The following is a 16,095-nucleotide window of genomic DNA, read 5'->3' on the forward strand; positions in this document are numbered from 1 at the left end:
ATATACTTGCATATATTCATTAATCTTCCATAACCACGTAGTCAGAGCCAGAACGGAGAATAAAGACCCCAGAATGCTTAACGGACAAGTCAGTGACCCTAAACAGACGCACGTCCATCACGGGGAACACAATCCATGGGCAATTTAGAGATACCAGAGAAAGAACATGCAAACTCCAAATGTAGAACCAGGGGTGGAACTTACACCCACAAGCCCGTGTGTGTGAGGTCACTGTGCTATCCTCTGAGCCACACCTCCCGTTTGTATACAGTTCTGCTCCACAATCGCCATTCAGCCCGTCGCCTGAATCAGAGGTTTTTGCGTTTGTGAGGGGAGACCCACGAAAATAGAGTGCATTTCATGCTGAAAATGACTCCAGAACCAGTTGTAGAATGGGAGGGGATGGAGGGAGCAGTGAAAGACATGCATGCATTACGGCGGTAATGATCCTTACAGGGGCCGCAATGCAATGCACCCCTGTGCTCTCTGGGCAGGCACCACGGCATGGCATGCGGGGCCCCGATAGACCGCAGCAGGGCACCTGTGTCTCCAGGGGCCTCGTTTGTTTCCAGGGAGATGCTGATCTTCTCGCCTTGCCGCGTGATCCCGCGGGGACCGGATTTAATATCAACTTTGATACGCCCTGGTGGAAAATTGTCATCCATGTTTTGTGGTAATTTTTTTGTTTTATCCATGTGTTGCTGTTCCATAACCAACCACCCCCCCCCCCAGCTCCCGCCAGTGTAGCGTACAGGGATAAAGACAAAATAATAGCTGATGAAATTATGCTGTTGTAAGGTTCCAAATGTACTGCCACTACCCGGGCTGCAGTTCAAGTCCAGGCTCGTTGCTTCGTTTGCATGGCTGTCTTGCTTTTTTCAAGAGTGAGCAATGCTTTCTTTTCATTCGAGTCTCCCCCCACAAAAAAAATCAAGAGTAGGTCATCCTATTGTACAAACACCCCCGGGGGCAGTGTGGACTTGCACTGGCAGACACAGGTGATTGGAGATGCATGTCTGAGTATCTACCAGGCATGACTAACCTTGTATTACAACTGAATTATATTCCACTGTAACAAATATCAGCTCTGTCCAACTCCAAGCCCAGAATAATTGAATCTGTCGCTCTATTTGATTATATCTACCTTTAAAGACCTGTCTCAGAGGCAGTGATACACAACGCTGATATGGCAGCCAACAGACTCACATCGCCGCTTGTGCCGCCTCTCATTAAAGGGGTGCTCTGTGTCTGCTTCCCCACGGCAGGTAAAAAATTACAAAACCAAAACGGGGACCCGTTAAATACCGTGGAGTATTAGGGCGATCTGACGGCTTTATCGCCCGCTTGAGATTAACTGGGAACACACAATTATTTAGTAAGTATGATTTTACCAAATGATATACGATAAATAACAACTCAAATATAAAACGATTAGGTTTACACGGTGTAACAGAATACCTATAATTATAACAATATTGAATCAATAATGGAACCGATTATTATTATTATTAATGATATTATTACTATTATTATTATTATTATTATTGTCAGAAAGAACTAAAGAAAGAAAGAAAGAAAGAAAGAATTAAGAAAAAAAGAAAATGAAAATACAGGCTAAAATTAGACCTCGCTGTAAGTCCTAACTTGAGAGTCTTACAAACTTTAGGTACACTCCAGGATTGTTGTTGTGCTGACTAACGCCGAACTACACAATTTCTGCTACACTCAGTCCCGCTCATTTCGAACCGAATACAAAATGAGCGATACAATTAGAAAGACATAGGTGTCATTATTAAATATAACCCATAGGTGTCACTGTTTTATTTCATGCTTTTATATTTCAACCGTTTACAATTGTCAGGATAATGCAATTTGAAACTTTATAGTACATAAGAAACTCGTGGTAACAATATAGTTATATCATTTCTCTTTACCTTTTGATTTTTAATACATCTTTAATTTTATTTGCATCATAAAAAACAAAATGTGGCAGCATCCATTCACCTTCTAACCGCTTGTCTTGGTCAGGGTTATGGGAAGGGGCACATGGGCACACATGAGCATGTTTAAGAGAGGATAGTTAAATCAGAGGTTTTCGGACTGTGTGAGAAAACCGGAATACCAGGAGGAAAGCCGCTTGATACGGGGAAAAAATCTTACTCCCTATACACCGAAGTAACCTACGTAGGGGATAAACGAAGGGATTGCCTTAAAAGTGCTTCTCAGGCATGTGATTAAGTTCTCTACTGGAGCGCATTCGGCGTAATTATTATGCTAATCAATTAATAGTAGAGCGAGAACTCTTATTTCTTTCATTCCGTTGAAGTCTAATAATTTCATGCAAATCGAAAAGAATGAGCATTTATTTTAAGACCCTTGACTGGTTACATAGTCTCCACTAAAAATACACAGGAAAAGGATGATGCCCGAAGTACCAGTCATAGATGGTGCTGCTTAAAGCTTTTAACTGATACATTTATCTGGTACAATAAGTTTAAAGTACAATCAAATTATTTGTTACGTAATCATTTTAAAGAAATATGATGACTTCGTTCAAAAGAAACAAACTTAATTACTATTATTATTATTATTATTATTATTTTGTGCATATAAGAGTCCATCTGATCTGTCTGGTAGTACTGTAATCTATGCATCTTGAACAGCGAGCATCTCTGTGCCGCGTTTCGGAGTCTTGAAATGCAAAGACCGAAGCAGCGCCCTGGTCTTCGGCCAAAATCGTTAGTGGGCAGATGTACCCTGGTTTGCATAATCAACCTTCGCGGTATCCAATTTTAATAATAATAATAATAATAGTACTGTTTTTTAAAGGATACCTTAAATGGCCTCTAGGTCTACTGAGGTTAAGCAAAGCAGAACACATTAAAAAATACGACTCGGTTAAGGGGCTGCTAAGGGGGAGTGTGGGGTTTTGGGAGTGAGTGGCGGGGGGGGGGGGGGGGGGGTTGTGTGGGGGGCGTTTTAAATGAAGCTGCGTACGAGCAGCTGATACCTTCCTGCGAGGAGCTTCGTCTAACCATGGCAGGCTCATACTGAGACGTCGGAACGGCGTAATGCGACGGGGGGAGAGACGGCTGTCGGCGGCGTGTTTGCAGCCAGAACCGGAGAGAATAGCGAGAGTAACGCTGTAAATGACTGGGAAGGAGGAAACCCGGCCGGCTTTACGTGCGTGCGAATGAATGGAATTCAGGGAGGTTTCTTGTTGAACGCAGGAAGGGGCGCACCTGGGCAAGGCGACTTTACCTCTGCGGATCGTTTCTGAACGTGGATATGAATTAGTGACCTGGGAAGTGAGGAGGAGAGACCGACGGGACCTCAGAAGGTGATCAAAAGGGACAACCCTTTTAGCAGTGAGTATTCAGCTTCGGGTTTCGAAGTTCAGTCATTTACATGCACACGACTGGTTGTCAAGGTGGGTACATTTGGTGGGTACGTGTCCATTAACAGGATGCCCGTTGCCGGTTGATATAATTGACTCGCGTCGCAGTCGGGTCTTATTTAAACATTATATGGTCTGCACTATAATGCCAGGTGCATAGACATCGATCGCAGCCAGAATGATTTCCCATGCACTTCATAAATATCCCTTGGGTTAAAATGATCTCCGGCTTTCGAGTAAAGTGTAGCGTACACGGACTTTCATATGGGAGTTGCAGGCAACGGGCAGAAATGACTGGTCTGGATTCGTAAGAGCTTTGCCAGTCCGCTGTCTTTTAAACAACGTTTCGGTGACATGCCATCCGATCTCGGAGTCGCATACGGTCCGCCTTCGCAGCGCGAGCGATGAACAATGAACACTGACTTAGAAATTGTCTTATTACCCCCAGCATATATTTGACATTTACAGACCTCGTAGACGCGATCTCGATATTATAGGTTGTACAATTAGACTAGGTACAGTTTGCGCTTGATGTTTTGTGTGCCATTTGCCATTATCTAATCCCATTAATATTATTAAAAAGTAAGGCTAGTTATTGTAAGGCTAGTTATTGACATCTTACTATCTATCAGTATGCGGTGAAGTGCAAGTTGTGAATAATGCGATACACTTTATATTTGCAGAATTTAAATCAATCATTATTTTTTTCCCTCAATTAAGATTTTGAGCCAGGTGTTTGGCTTTTGATCATTAGACTTTTGGGTTTCCACGCCGAAGGCTGTGAGATCGAGTCCCACACGTGCTTCTGCTCTTACGCCTTGGCCAGGGTTACGTCACCATCGTTAGCTCCTAAAATGCCCGCGGCGCTTAACAAAACCAAAGTGAATCTTTTTCTGCAGACGCACTTGTTAACACCTTTCATCTGACCGGTACCGTGAGGTCCCCCGTCTGGTGTGCGATGGAAAAACTGATCCATTTATGAGCCTGAATTTCTGTCGTACCTGACACAGGGCTGTACAGCGCCGGCACACAGCAGATACACGATCAAACCTCCTCCCTTTAGCTGGTCATTTCGTTAAAAATATGACTGTCCCCCCCCCCCATTGAATTATTACACCAAGAAGCAGCGGTTTGACCGTGAAGAACTTAGGATAAGGAGGGAAAGTATTGTGTTAATTAACATGCTCCACAACAGATAGTGACAGCATTAAATTATCACATCCATTAAGCCTGTTATGCTAAACAAAGTGACTGGCAGATAAAACTGTGATGAAGTGCTATACCACCAGAAAAAACAAGTCAATCACCGGGGTTTTAATAAGGCTGAGGCATGTTCTTGGTTTCTCGTTTTTCTGAGCGGGGACCTTGGGTGACGCACAGAGAACCGACTGGGAGTCCGCGGCTGACAGGGGCGCAGAAAAACGTGATTTTCGCAGATACACATAAACCGCAGGCTACACGAACGAGTGGCAAAGTTAAAAAAAGGATGAAGAAGAACAGTGATTAAACTTTAATCGGCTCCTCGTTTTTTTTCTTTTATCATCTTTTCCCCACGACATCTCCTTTCAAGGTTATGCGTTTTCATCCGCCTTTCCTCCAGATCCTTGGGGACCCGGAAAGGCTTACCTGCGTTACATTATCGTCGTGTTTATTGGAAAAAAGAAATACACTTTTTGCCCGCAAGAGAAATACTAAAAATACGCATGCATTAATCCAGGCTTATTAAAGTAACAACTGTTTCACGTCTTTAATTTTAATATCGATCGTCTTTGACAGGTATATCAAATCAGATTTATTTCGTTGCCTTCGTTGAAAATCAATAGCTTTCCGCTTAATGTGTAGCTAGACTCCTCGCCATCCGTGTGTAAATCACACAGCTGCTGGTGATTAAATGTTAGGTAGGCAGTTGCGAAGGGGCATCATCCCCATTGCTGCATTTTGGTGTTCAGGCTATTTGATCAATGTGGTTGATGGAACAAAGAGGAGCTAATGGCTTCTTGAGGGACAATGACCACATATAACTCACGTGTTGTTTATAATGTGTGTGTTTGGCGGTGTTGAGGAATGCTGAACTCTGCTTTCTCAGAGTGTGCTTTTTGAGAAACATTTGTTCTATCAACTTCTGTTCGTGATCTGTCGGTTTAATGTTTTTGAACTTTAGCTGCTCCCCGCAGGTTAGATTGAGAGCAGTTAAAACAATCTGTGTGCTTAAAGGCTATTTCAGTCATGCTGTTTTAATGTGGAGGAGGACTTTAAAATCTTGGTCTTATTTCTGAAATGCTGTCATCCTCACGCTGGTATAGATACCAGACTGAGGGCCAGTGAAATCCGTAGGTGCTGGGATCCAGTGATCTTTCTCCGAGCCGGTTTAAGGACGCTAAACCGTGCCATGCAGAGTACGCCGGCTTAAAATGAATGTTGTCAGAGGTTGAAATCAGCGGGGAATAACGAGAGATTTACTCCCGCGGTCACAGTGGGTGGCAAAATGGTGCGGCTCCTGTGGATTTGCCCCCCCCCCTTCATGTTGCACCGTCTCATCTCTCCCCCCAGTGTTCGATGTCCTCTGCCACCCCTCCCATAGTGAATTCAGCCTGATTCCAAGAACTAATTTCCTTGCTGATTAGGGCCAGCTGATAAGGACTTAGCCTGGCAAATTGGTAGCATTGGTGGAGCATTCTGTAAAAACTCTGACTGGCCACTGACCTGGCTGCAGTGTTAACCATCCCTGCCAAAGCCCCAACCGTCCCCCCCACCCCACTGAAGTGATTGCTCCACACGCAATCAAAGGCCATCCAATAGGCATGCTTCGCTGATTGCTCTTTATTTAGATACCCTCACTTCTTAAAGGGGCTCAGTCTTAATCCCTTCGGTTTGTTCCTATAAGTTAATACGAGATGTGATTTGTTTAGATGCATGTCTACATGTTTTCCTGGAGGCTTGGGAGATGCTTGATAACACTAAGACTTGTGTAATCTAACATGGTTACATTCCTGAACTTCATGCTTATCTCCATGTGGTTGAGGCAGGAACGAAGCTGGTGAACTGGAAAGAGATGAAATGATGTAGGTGCCACCTCCCCCCCCCCCCCCCCCCCCCCCACATGATTGACACCTCTTGTCTTACTGTGACCTCAAACCCCGAAGCAGCCTCAGAGGTTCCAGTTGGATATCAGCACAGACTAGGAGGTGCTCAGCTCTACCGACCTGCCAAGCCTGCATGAAAGATTACTAACCTGCTTTTTGTAAAAGGAACAAATGCATTCAGTAGCCTTTTTCAACTAAAAACACCCCCCCCCCGCACATGTCTCACAGGGTTTCCTCCCCCCCGGATATGGTTCTTCTTCCATCTTATTCTTTAAACACCCAGTGTCCTAGTTGCAGGTTGGAAATACCATTTTTCATTTTCTGTCCTGTACTACTCGACAGGGAGGGGGTGGCTGTCACAGGGACTGGATAACCGGGGTCGCCCTTTCGGACCCTTTCGTGTGTGTGCGTTCATACCTGCTAGCTAGTATCCCAGGAAGACTTGAAACAAGCCCCGATTCTGATTAATTGACCGCAGGACTGGGGTCTTTTTCGTGTAACTTCACATCTGATTATTTGTTTGACACGTACACATTGAGCAGCGTGTGACATGATAACGGCGTGTCATCAGAGAGACAGGCCACATCTAAATACGCAAGCTGATCAATGCGCAGCTGTCTGCCCGCCCGACCGTTGGTGAGCATGAGGTGATAAAGATACTTGGGGGCGATGAAGGTGTCAGCCCAAGCTGAAGCTCCTCATGTTCGGTCATGTTCTTGTCAGGGGACGATTAGCTCAGATCTCCAGTCGATGATGATGCAGAGCACGTTGGCATTCTCTAAGAAGAACGAGCCCAGTTACTTGTTGAGCCGCAGGATGACCCGCAAGGCTCTTTGAAAATGTCAGACGGCACTTTAGAATTAAATTAGTTAACAGCTCTCATTCTGCTGATTAACAGCCTAAATTGAGTTTTAAGCCAAATCTCTAGATTTCCCCTGTAGTTTGGGTTATTTGTCCGTGTTTTCGTCCTAGAACGTATATCAGCTTTCTGTTTCCTTTCATTAATATTCCCATCTGAAACACTAACACTTTTTCCAGCCCAAGCCCTCCCTTTTTTAATAACAGCGTTTATGGTGTTTAACAATCCCGCATAGCGATGAAAATTAGCCGGAAAACCCCCTGGGAATTCATACACACTGGTGTTTGTCCTTGACAGACAGCTCTCTACCGTTACCATTAAATCGATTATACTTGTTTTCAGCCAGTTCTCAAACTGAATGAGGTCATTTTTCTGTGGTACATTAAGTGGTAAAATAGTTTCTCTTCTATTGACGGCGAAATATTCTTCGTAGTAATGTTCACTAAGCAACTAGGACATTAAGCAATAAATTTGAATTATCTCCTGGGAAGAGATCATTATTAACAGGTAGAGAGCCTTGCTCAGGCATTGAGCCACGCTGAACTTGAATTTGAACCCAACCTTGAGAATCATCCTGCGTTTCAGTTTTGTAATAGTTGCTACAGGTTTATTAAATGTGCTGTCGGAACTTTTTATGTAGCTGGAAACCTACTTTGTGATCTGTGTGTGTAGCTCTGATTGGCATGGTGTGTGTGTGTGTGTGTGTGTGTGTGTGTTTATTTGTATGTCTCCGGTCAGGATGGCAAACAGAAGTGCCATGACATGTGGCAGGGCAGGAAGTAGGGACCTTCATTGGAAGATCGTCCTTTTCGGCGGAAGCAGAGTAGGTGGTGACAGCAGACGACAGCTGAACACGGAAGGAAAACTACAGGGACTAAAACAGACAGGCCAGGACGGAGACAGGAAAGCTTCTCTTTATATGGGTTGTAACGTATAGACTTATTCCAGGTTACTGGAGGGCAGGGGGGTTGGACAAATCATGCACCAATTTGTGCACGTTGCAGGGAATGAGGGACAGGTGGAGTTAATCAGCAGATCCTGGTCACCTGCCCTTCCCTTATGATAAAGCCACACCTCCTCTTATCCCCCATGTTTGCTTGCTGTCAGCATGATACACATAAAACCTGCATATATGGGCAAAAGCTGCTAGAGAAGATTGAAATCTGGCCCCATTTAAGCAGCACTGAACATGGGAAGGTGAGAACTCAATAAACATACGCTGAACATTACAGCATATTGGCACGGGGAGGATTACAATAAGATATGGTCTCTTTTTTTTCGAGAATTTGCTGGGTTGGGTCTCTGGTTGATACAGAGAAGCCCTGTCATGAGGAGAAACAGCTGTCATGGAGGGGGGGGGGGATGGGGGAGGTTAGAAGGTCTTGGGTTGCCTTGACAGACGTATCTGAAATGGTGGGTTTTCCGTGTTCCTGTTTAAGACCCCCATGCTCTCTCTCTGGTCACTAACCGTGAAGCTTCCAAAGTCAAGCTGGCCTCTCTGTCCGCAGCTTTGCTGGGGAAAAGGTTTGTGGCCAAAATTGACCATCGAGACAGTCAGTCCATCCATCTGGAACAGCTTCGAAAGCAAAGCGATGGTGATACCGTGGCGACAGACACACGGAGCCATGGGACATCTCGAATTAGACTTTAAACCAGAACGTCGTCGACAACGACGATTCCCATGGGATGACGTGTAGTCTAAGGCAACTGGGTAGAATCTGGACCAAAACCCATGTTGCTAAAGGGGCTTCTCTAGGTTCTTCTGAGTTCCTCATGGATGTGATGAAACACACGTGGAATAAGGTCATTTAGTCTTCATAGTGGGTGAAAACATTCCATGCAGCTAATCAGGCAGCATTTGCTAAGCAGTATTTTGCTTTTCTATCTGTGTAACCATATGCCAAGTAGGTTCATGGTGATTTACAGCCTCTGGACAGAATGCCTTAACTGTATTTCTATGTTCGCCCATACTACTGTACTTGAGAATTAGGGACATTTAGAGGGGCGGAGCCACAGGTGAAACTTGCCCCAGCTGAAAGCTGATTGGCCCCAAGAGTGCCCCCTCCCCATCACTCACAGACTCAAAACATATCATTGGCTGAAAATTCGTTTGGCCTCTCTGTATGGATTATAGCCCTTCTTATTTCCTCACCTCAGAAAATCCTAGAATCAGCCCTGGTGAGAATAGATATTCACTGGTTATTCTTTGAGTTCTTCATTAAGAATGCGATGTGGCGTAAACGGCGCCTTGTGAATGGAGCTTGATAGGATGCGCAGGAGGAGGACTCTTAATCTTATGAGTCCGCCGGCTTCCGGACTGCCTGCTTAGCTCCAATCCTCGAGAAGGCTAGGCCCTTATCTGTGGAGATATCTCCCATCGCCTACGGGGTGGGGTGGGGGGGAGGACATCAGTCCTGACACATACAGCGTCAGTAGCTGAGGAAGCCTAGAGATAAGGGTGCAGAATCATTCCAGAGAGAGAGGGAGATAACGGACTTCTTCAGACAAGCACTGAAAATTGATGCAGCCGCATAGTTCCCCCAACTCCTGAAAAAGCCCATATGAACACAACAGCGTAGAGCAAAACAAGCTGAACTGGGCTGTGATTAAAAGCGAATCGCGAAATCCGGTATCTCTTCCTGACAGAAGCAAAGGCAGGTTTGTCTCAGTGAGGGTGGCATGCTGAATGGGGTGGGGCTTGGGGGGGGGGGGCTACAGAACAAGGCCCCAGTCCGCCTCGCCGGAGAATGTCACCCTGTAAACACCGTCGGCCTTGCCATGAGGCCGGACTGCCATCTCAGTGAAGACTTTCTTTGTTTTGTCCTGGACTTAGAGTGTCGAGCTACATTCTGAGTCTCAAAGAAGGCTGTTAAATAATAGAAAAAATGTAAACTATCCCTGGGGGGGGCACATTCCTGCACACTGACTCTCTTACTGCTCGGGTGCAAAATCCTTGGCCTTGCAGTTAAATATTCATGAGCGCTAGTTGCAGATTACAACTATTTTAAGTGTTGGCAGGGGTGATGAATATTCAGTGTGTGCCTGCCGTCACCAGAGGATTTGAATGGTGCGGCTCCCAAATCTTACCAGCTGCCGGAAACAGTCAGGTGTTTGTGCTTGAGTCGGTCGCGGCGTTACCGTGGCGCCTGGCTTTGAAGTGCACATGGCCTTGTGTATATGAGGCTTGCTCCAGTCGAGGTAAACAGAACCATCTATGCTATGGTTATCAGCCACATTACCATCTGAACAGAATAACAGTACAGGCAGCTCTCAGCGGTGGAAGCCGTCGCTCGAGCCACTTATAGATGTCAATCTTTCATAAGGAAGCACGGTGCAGATCCTCAGGCCCCCGGTGAGAGCGGCAGAATTGAAAGCCTTGTTAAAAAGGTGACTATTTGTGTTTATCTCGCCTTTAGCATGATTGCTGCGGTTTCCGGCCACGTTTCTGATGCACAGTGGCTGCCGTGTTGTAAGCGGTGATGGTGTTTCACAGATTGTTTAAGGCCCTTTCTGTTCCTGTTTATTGAGCTTTCTTTTTTAAATAAATCCGAACTACGAAGTTTCATTATATAGTAAAGCTTTAGGTTAGGTAAAGAGGATAGAGGAGGTTTTATTACTTTTATATTATTATTTTGGTAGATTAATGACAAACACTTGCATAACCGAATCTGAATCTGCACTGAATTCCCCACAGCTTTTGGATGCTTGTGATCTGACATGAAGCCGATGTGAATATATGGTCAACTTCAATTATCCGGGAGCAATGAATAATCAAACGGTGATATCATTCATAATTTGCAGCCTAGCAGTAATGTGGGTCAGAACCAGCAAATTAAGTGGATGTGGCGGGGGGGCAGTTTTCCTGAGGACTTCACTGTCTGCCTGAGATATCGATTTAAGCAATCAGAAGGAGTGCCCCCCCCCCTCAAAGATTCGAGCTAGGGGCAGACATTCACAGAATCATTAATTTATTTTTCATCGTGAGACCCAGTTAGGTACAGTCGTGTTCGGCTTGTGCCGTGTACCGAGCCGCAGTGCTGGACATTACACCTCCTGTTTGTTCAATCCCTTTAATACAGTTCCCAGCACTCATGTGGCAATATTAGATCTGAAGGCCCCTATAATTTTCCAGTGGTCCCCTCCTGTTTCCCGTTGTCATTTTCTCTCCCCGCTTCAAACAGGGCTTCAGACGATGAAAGAAAACCACTTACGTTCCAGAGGGCTCAGTCCTGAAATGCTTCCGACCTGCTCAGCCTCCCCCCCCCCCCCCCCCCCAGCACCTTCTTCCGCCCGCGAGAGCATCCGTCCCGCGCAGGGGACACCACTCTAGAGAGGTCCTTTGGTGCTGTCTGACGGCCAGAGGGATATGCCGGTGTTGCATCACTGGAAATGCATCTTTAATAAAAATTAGGTTTTATAAACAGCGACCATCAGCCGCGATCACTGTTGAAGCTGTCCATGGCTAGGCCAAGTCAAGGGGGCCCAATGTTCAGGTTCCAGGACTTCCTGCCAGTCAAGATTCAAGAGATTTATTTGCCATTTGTAAACGCACAGACAGTATGGGCGCATGGGAATTTTCCGTGCAAAGCTCTTAGCGTCAGCAGTAAAAACGAGAAATAATTAAAAATCAAGATACATGATAGGGATAGAAAATAGTTACGAGACACTGAATTGCAATAACATACCCACCAGTCACCCACCAGAGTATTGCCAAGTCTGTGCCTTTTGTCAAAAACTCGAAAAACAGATGTGACCTGAAGTCTTAGCCTTTGTACTCTTAGGAAATCATGTCAGGTTTGGAATTGCCTTTTCTCTGCTTCTGATGGGACTGTCTGGTAGAAGATGGGGGTCTTTGCGCACCCCGACCGTCATGGCACTGCTCTGACTGAAGGACCGTTAGCAGGCACACCTCGCTTGCCGTTCTCCTCGTTTAACTCCCCCCCCCCACCCTGCACCACTGCCGACTGGTCATAGTCAGACTAGTCAGCCGGCGTTTAGGGAAACCAGCGTTCGCCCGACGGGCGGTCTGCCGTGACAGGTTGCACTGTCAGGCTACAGAAGATTGCGTTGACGGTGACACAAGCTGCCGTATTCCTCACGCGTCCCTCCGCCGCCCCTCCAGATGGCTCACCGTGTCAGTCGAGGGGAAAAAAAATGTGGAACCATCCACCTCTTTCCCTCCCTCTCCCGTCTGCCAGTACAGACACTAATTTTAACCTCCTTGCACACTGGGAATACCTCTCGCGGGTCGCCCTCTATGAGTCAAGGTTGGGGGAGAGGACTGGCTTTGCAGTTTTCCTGGCCTGCACCGGAATTGGAATCGTAAAGATGGAGGCAGCCATGACCCTCGGGGCCGTAAAGGGTGCAGCTGGTTGGTAACTGCATGGTGGCCAATCTATGGGAGGAATTACATTACGCCATTTAGAGCACTGATGCACAGTCATGCCGACCATGGCTAATCCGATGACCCTCTGTCAAGGCTCTGCATGTAAGATGAACTACCTATAAGGCTAAGCAGGAATCATTAACGACTTGCACAGTTCCACGTGTTCGCTACATTACGTTAGCGTGTCTTAGCATATGCTTTAGTCATTTAGATGTCAACTGCTTGCCCTCAGCCCCCCGTAATTTGACATACCTGTCATCCATTTCTATCCTAAAAAGCAGTGGAGCAAAAGTAATTTCTGCTCCTTTCCTGGTCCTGCATTATTTTTCTTTTAGCTAATTTGCAGCGACATGGACATCCGAAATAAGCTAATAGTCGCTGCCCGAGATCATTAGCAGGGGAGCACAAATGAAGGCCAGGTCTGCCATCATGAATTCTGCTGGGGGGGGGGTCTTGGCTCCCTGGCCACTGCACCCCAGGGAGGCACACGTATCCTTGTTTGTTCAGTGCTAATTTGTTTTTGCTCACCTTAGGTGTAGGTTTAGCCACCTCTGGAGTAATGCAGAATGTGCCTTTTCGTGTTTACACATGGGTTTTGCCGTCATGAATCTGGGCTTAGCTGGCCCTGCACTTTGATTCCTCCTGATCCAGGGAAGTGGGTCCTCTGGACCTGTATCTGGACCAGTGCTCTGGGTGCCTGCTGACCAGTTCCTCGATTCCTCTGAGGTTAGTGTTTTAGGTCTTCTGGTACTGATCCATGGCTAGCATTCCACTGGGCCTCATTTGCAAATGTTACTGTCTCTCCCCCCCCCCCAACTACTTATTTGGGTTCTCCTACACCTGTGCCTTGTCTCCTGCCAGACCAGTACCCACCCACTTTGCTTGGAAAATGTAAAACCAAGTCCAATGGGCTAGAGACCCGAATGAGGAGTGGCAGCCCACTGGGTCGTGTGTCGGTCCCCAAGGTCCCCACAGGCCTTTCCCAGTGCCTTGTTTCCTCTCCATGCATGAGCCTGCTTTTTCTCCATAAATTACCTTCAGATTTTTAAATTGTTTACAGAATATCTAAAAGATTTATGGATCTGGGAAATAATTTACATATGTTTCAAGATGTCCAGCCATATAAAAAATATTAAAACCGAAATTACTTTCAAAGATCACTGAATGCTAAGTTGTTTGCTGTGTGTCAGACTGAAATTTGTTATTCACTAAATAATTTATAGGCAGCTTAATCACAATTTAAACATCTTTAAATCAAAAAAAGTCAAGCAAACGGGAAAGCATTACATATTCATTAGATGGCTTATTGAAATAACATTTTGAGATCAGAATTGATTAAAAAGATCCGTAAATGATTGTGTTGACACATCCTGTGGGCGGGTTTCCTAAAGCACCTTTCTGTGGGGAGGTTGGGGGGGGGGGGGTATTTCTGCACATTCTCCACCATCCCAGCACCTCAGCTCAGTTACTGCGAGCAACACATCTCCATGACAGTGTTCTCATGGTACGGCAGCAGAAAACGTGAGTGGCTTGCCAACAGCATCGATCGATTTTTTTTTTTTTTTTTTGAGTCACCAGCCTTTCCTTTCCTGCTCAGGGACAAGGCGGTCATTTGCTTGCAGGCAGGAAGGCTGCTTCCAGCGCTGTTCCTGCCCTCGACTTGGCCGGTCTACACGGAAAGTACCGGAAATTGTATTTGCTAATCTCAGGGTCGGTCTTACTAGGGCAGAACTGAACAGGCCACTCCCATTGGTCACTTTCAGATACATAAAAACAGGACTGGAAGTATGTGAGGATTGGTCATTCCACACTGCCGTTAAGAATTGGGAGTCATGCAGGAATCCAAATATTATTCACGCTAATTAAAAAAAGACCCAGTAGGTCGTTATTTCACCCCGGAAATGGGGTGCCTAGTGTCACCCAGTGTCACCCAGTGTCTCCTGTCTTTTCTTTTCTCCCTCCCTCGCCCATTTTACTTTCCACAGCTGGGTGAATGCCTTCATTTATCTACTGTGTTGCTGATCTCATCCTGTTTGCTGTTTTTGAAAGGGGTCTTGTAACGTTGCTTCCTCTTTCCTTTCACGGACAATGATTGATCCAGGACGGTGGCTCTTGGCTGGTTGCGAAACCATTCTGTGACGGGTATGTCAGCGAGTGAACAGACTGGACCCAAGCACCTACTGGTGTACAGTGTTGGTAGTAACACATTACAAAGTAACACATTACTATAATTCCACTACTTTTGTCAGTAACAAATAATGTGACTACCTTTTTAAATGAATGCAATTAAAAGTACAGAAATTTAAATAGGCTCATTATTTGTTCCTTTTGCCTTGTGTGAAAATATTAATGGACTAATGCAGCCCATTCCGATAATTTCCTGTTTATGACCAAACAACATCCAACCTCATGGTGACGTGATCTATGGAAAGTATTACAGGTACAGAGACAGATAAAATTTGACAGCTGAATTGCGCTGTCACAGCAGCAACACTAAAATAACAGAACTACGAGTATTCATTAATAAGACAACGGTAGTAATGCAAAAGTTACTTTCCTCAGAAACCAATAACTTTTAGTGAAGTAACTAGTAACTGTAATTAATTACTAATTTTCAGTAACATGCACATCACTGCTGGTGTAGCTATAAGAAAAGTAGCTTGAAATACTAATAAATGAATAGCAACCACCGTTAGAGGCAGCTAATTTGGCAAAAGGGCAGATATTTCTGATCAGGGATTTGTGACTGGGTGAAACTGTTGTCTGGGTAACAGGGTCAGTTGACAACCATGGCTTTTACTGGCATGATGTTTAAACCAGTGTGACTGACAGATGGAATAATTGAAAATGGTGTGTTTTTCCTTATTTTGCAGAGTTCGATGTGTCCCTGGGTCAACAAGGGAGGGGCTTGCATTTCACTTCTTTAACCAATCACAGTCATCCCTGTCCTTCTGTCTCTCTCCCTGTCCCCCTGTTTCTCCATCTGCATATATATGTGCTATTTTTAATTGTCGGTGTCTGAGGTTTTACCCATGATTCACCTCCTGCCGAGATTCCATGTCCCCAGCCGTCCTTCAGGATAATCTTCCACCGATCATACTAACTTTCTTGGAAGCTTCCGGGATTCCTCCGGTGCCCTCTCGGGGTGTTTCTGTCTCGTGTTTTTGGCCTTCTGCAAATAGTGGTCCCCTGTCACTTCCTGTTTTTGAATTCCTCAAATTCAGATGGGTGGGTCAGTGTGAGGTCACCAGGAGCTGCACGAATGTGTGACACCTCGCACAACGTTCTGCGACTGCAATCAAAAAACACCAAATAATCTTGTATTTTGTTTGGTTCCTTATGATTATGGTTAGGGTTGGGTAGGGGTTAC

General features: G+C 45.5%; 1 protein-coding gene across 1 annotated transcript in view; it reads left to right on the top strand.

Moving 5' to 3' along the window:
• Window positions 1-3,005: 3,005 nt before the first annotated feature.
• LOC111849400 (plexin-A2-like) overlaps window positions 3,006-16,095 on the top strand; it is a 111,685-nt gene continuing 98,595 nt past the window's right edge. The window contains exon 1 of the mRNA XM_072715118.1: window positions 3,006-3,368. The gene's annotated coding sequence lies outside the window, so the exon portion shown is untranslated. The remainder of the gene's footprint in view (window positions 3,369-16,095) is intronic.

This window comes from Paramormyrops kingsleyae, chromosome 8, assembly GCF_048594095.1.
Source record: "Paramormyrops kingsleyae isolate MSU_618 chromosome 8, PKINGS_0.4, whole genome shotgun sequence".
Lineage (NCBI taxonomy): Eukaryota > Metazoa > Chordata > Actinopteri > Osteoglossiformes > Mormyridae > Paramormyrops > Paramormyrops kingsleyae.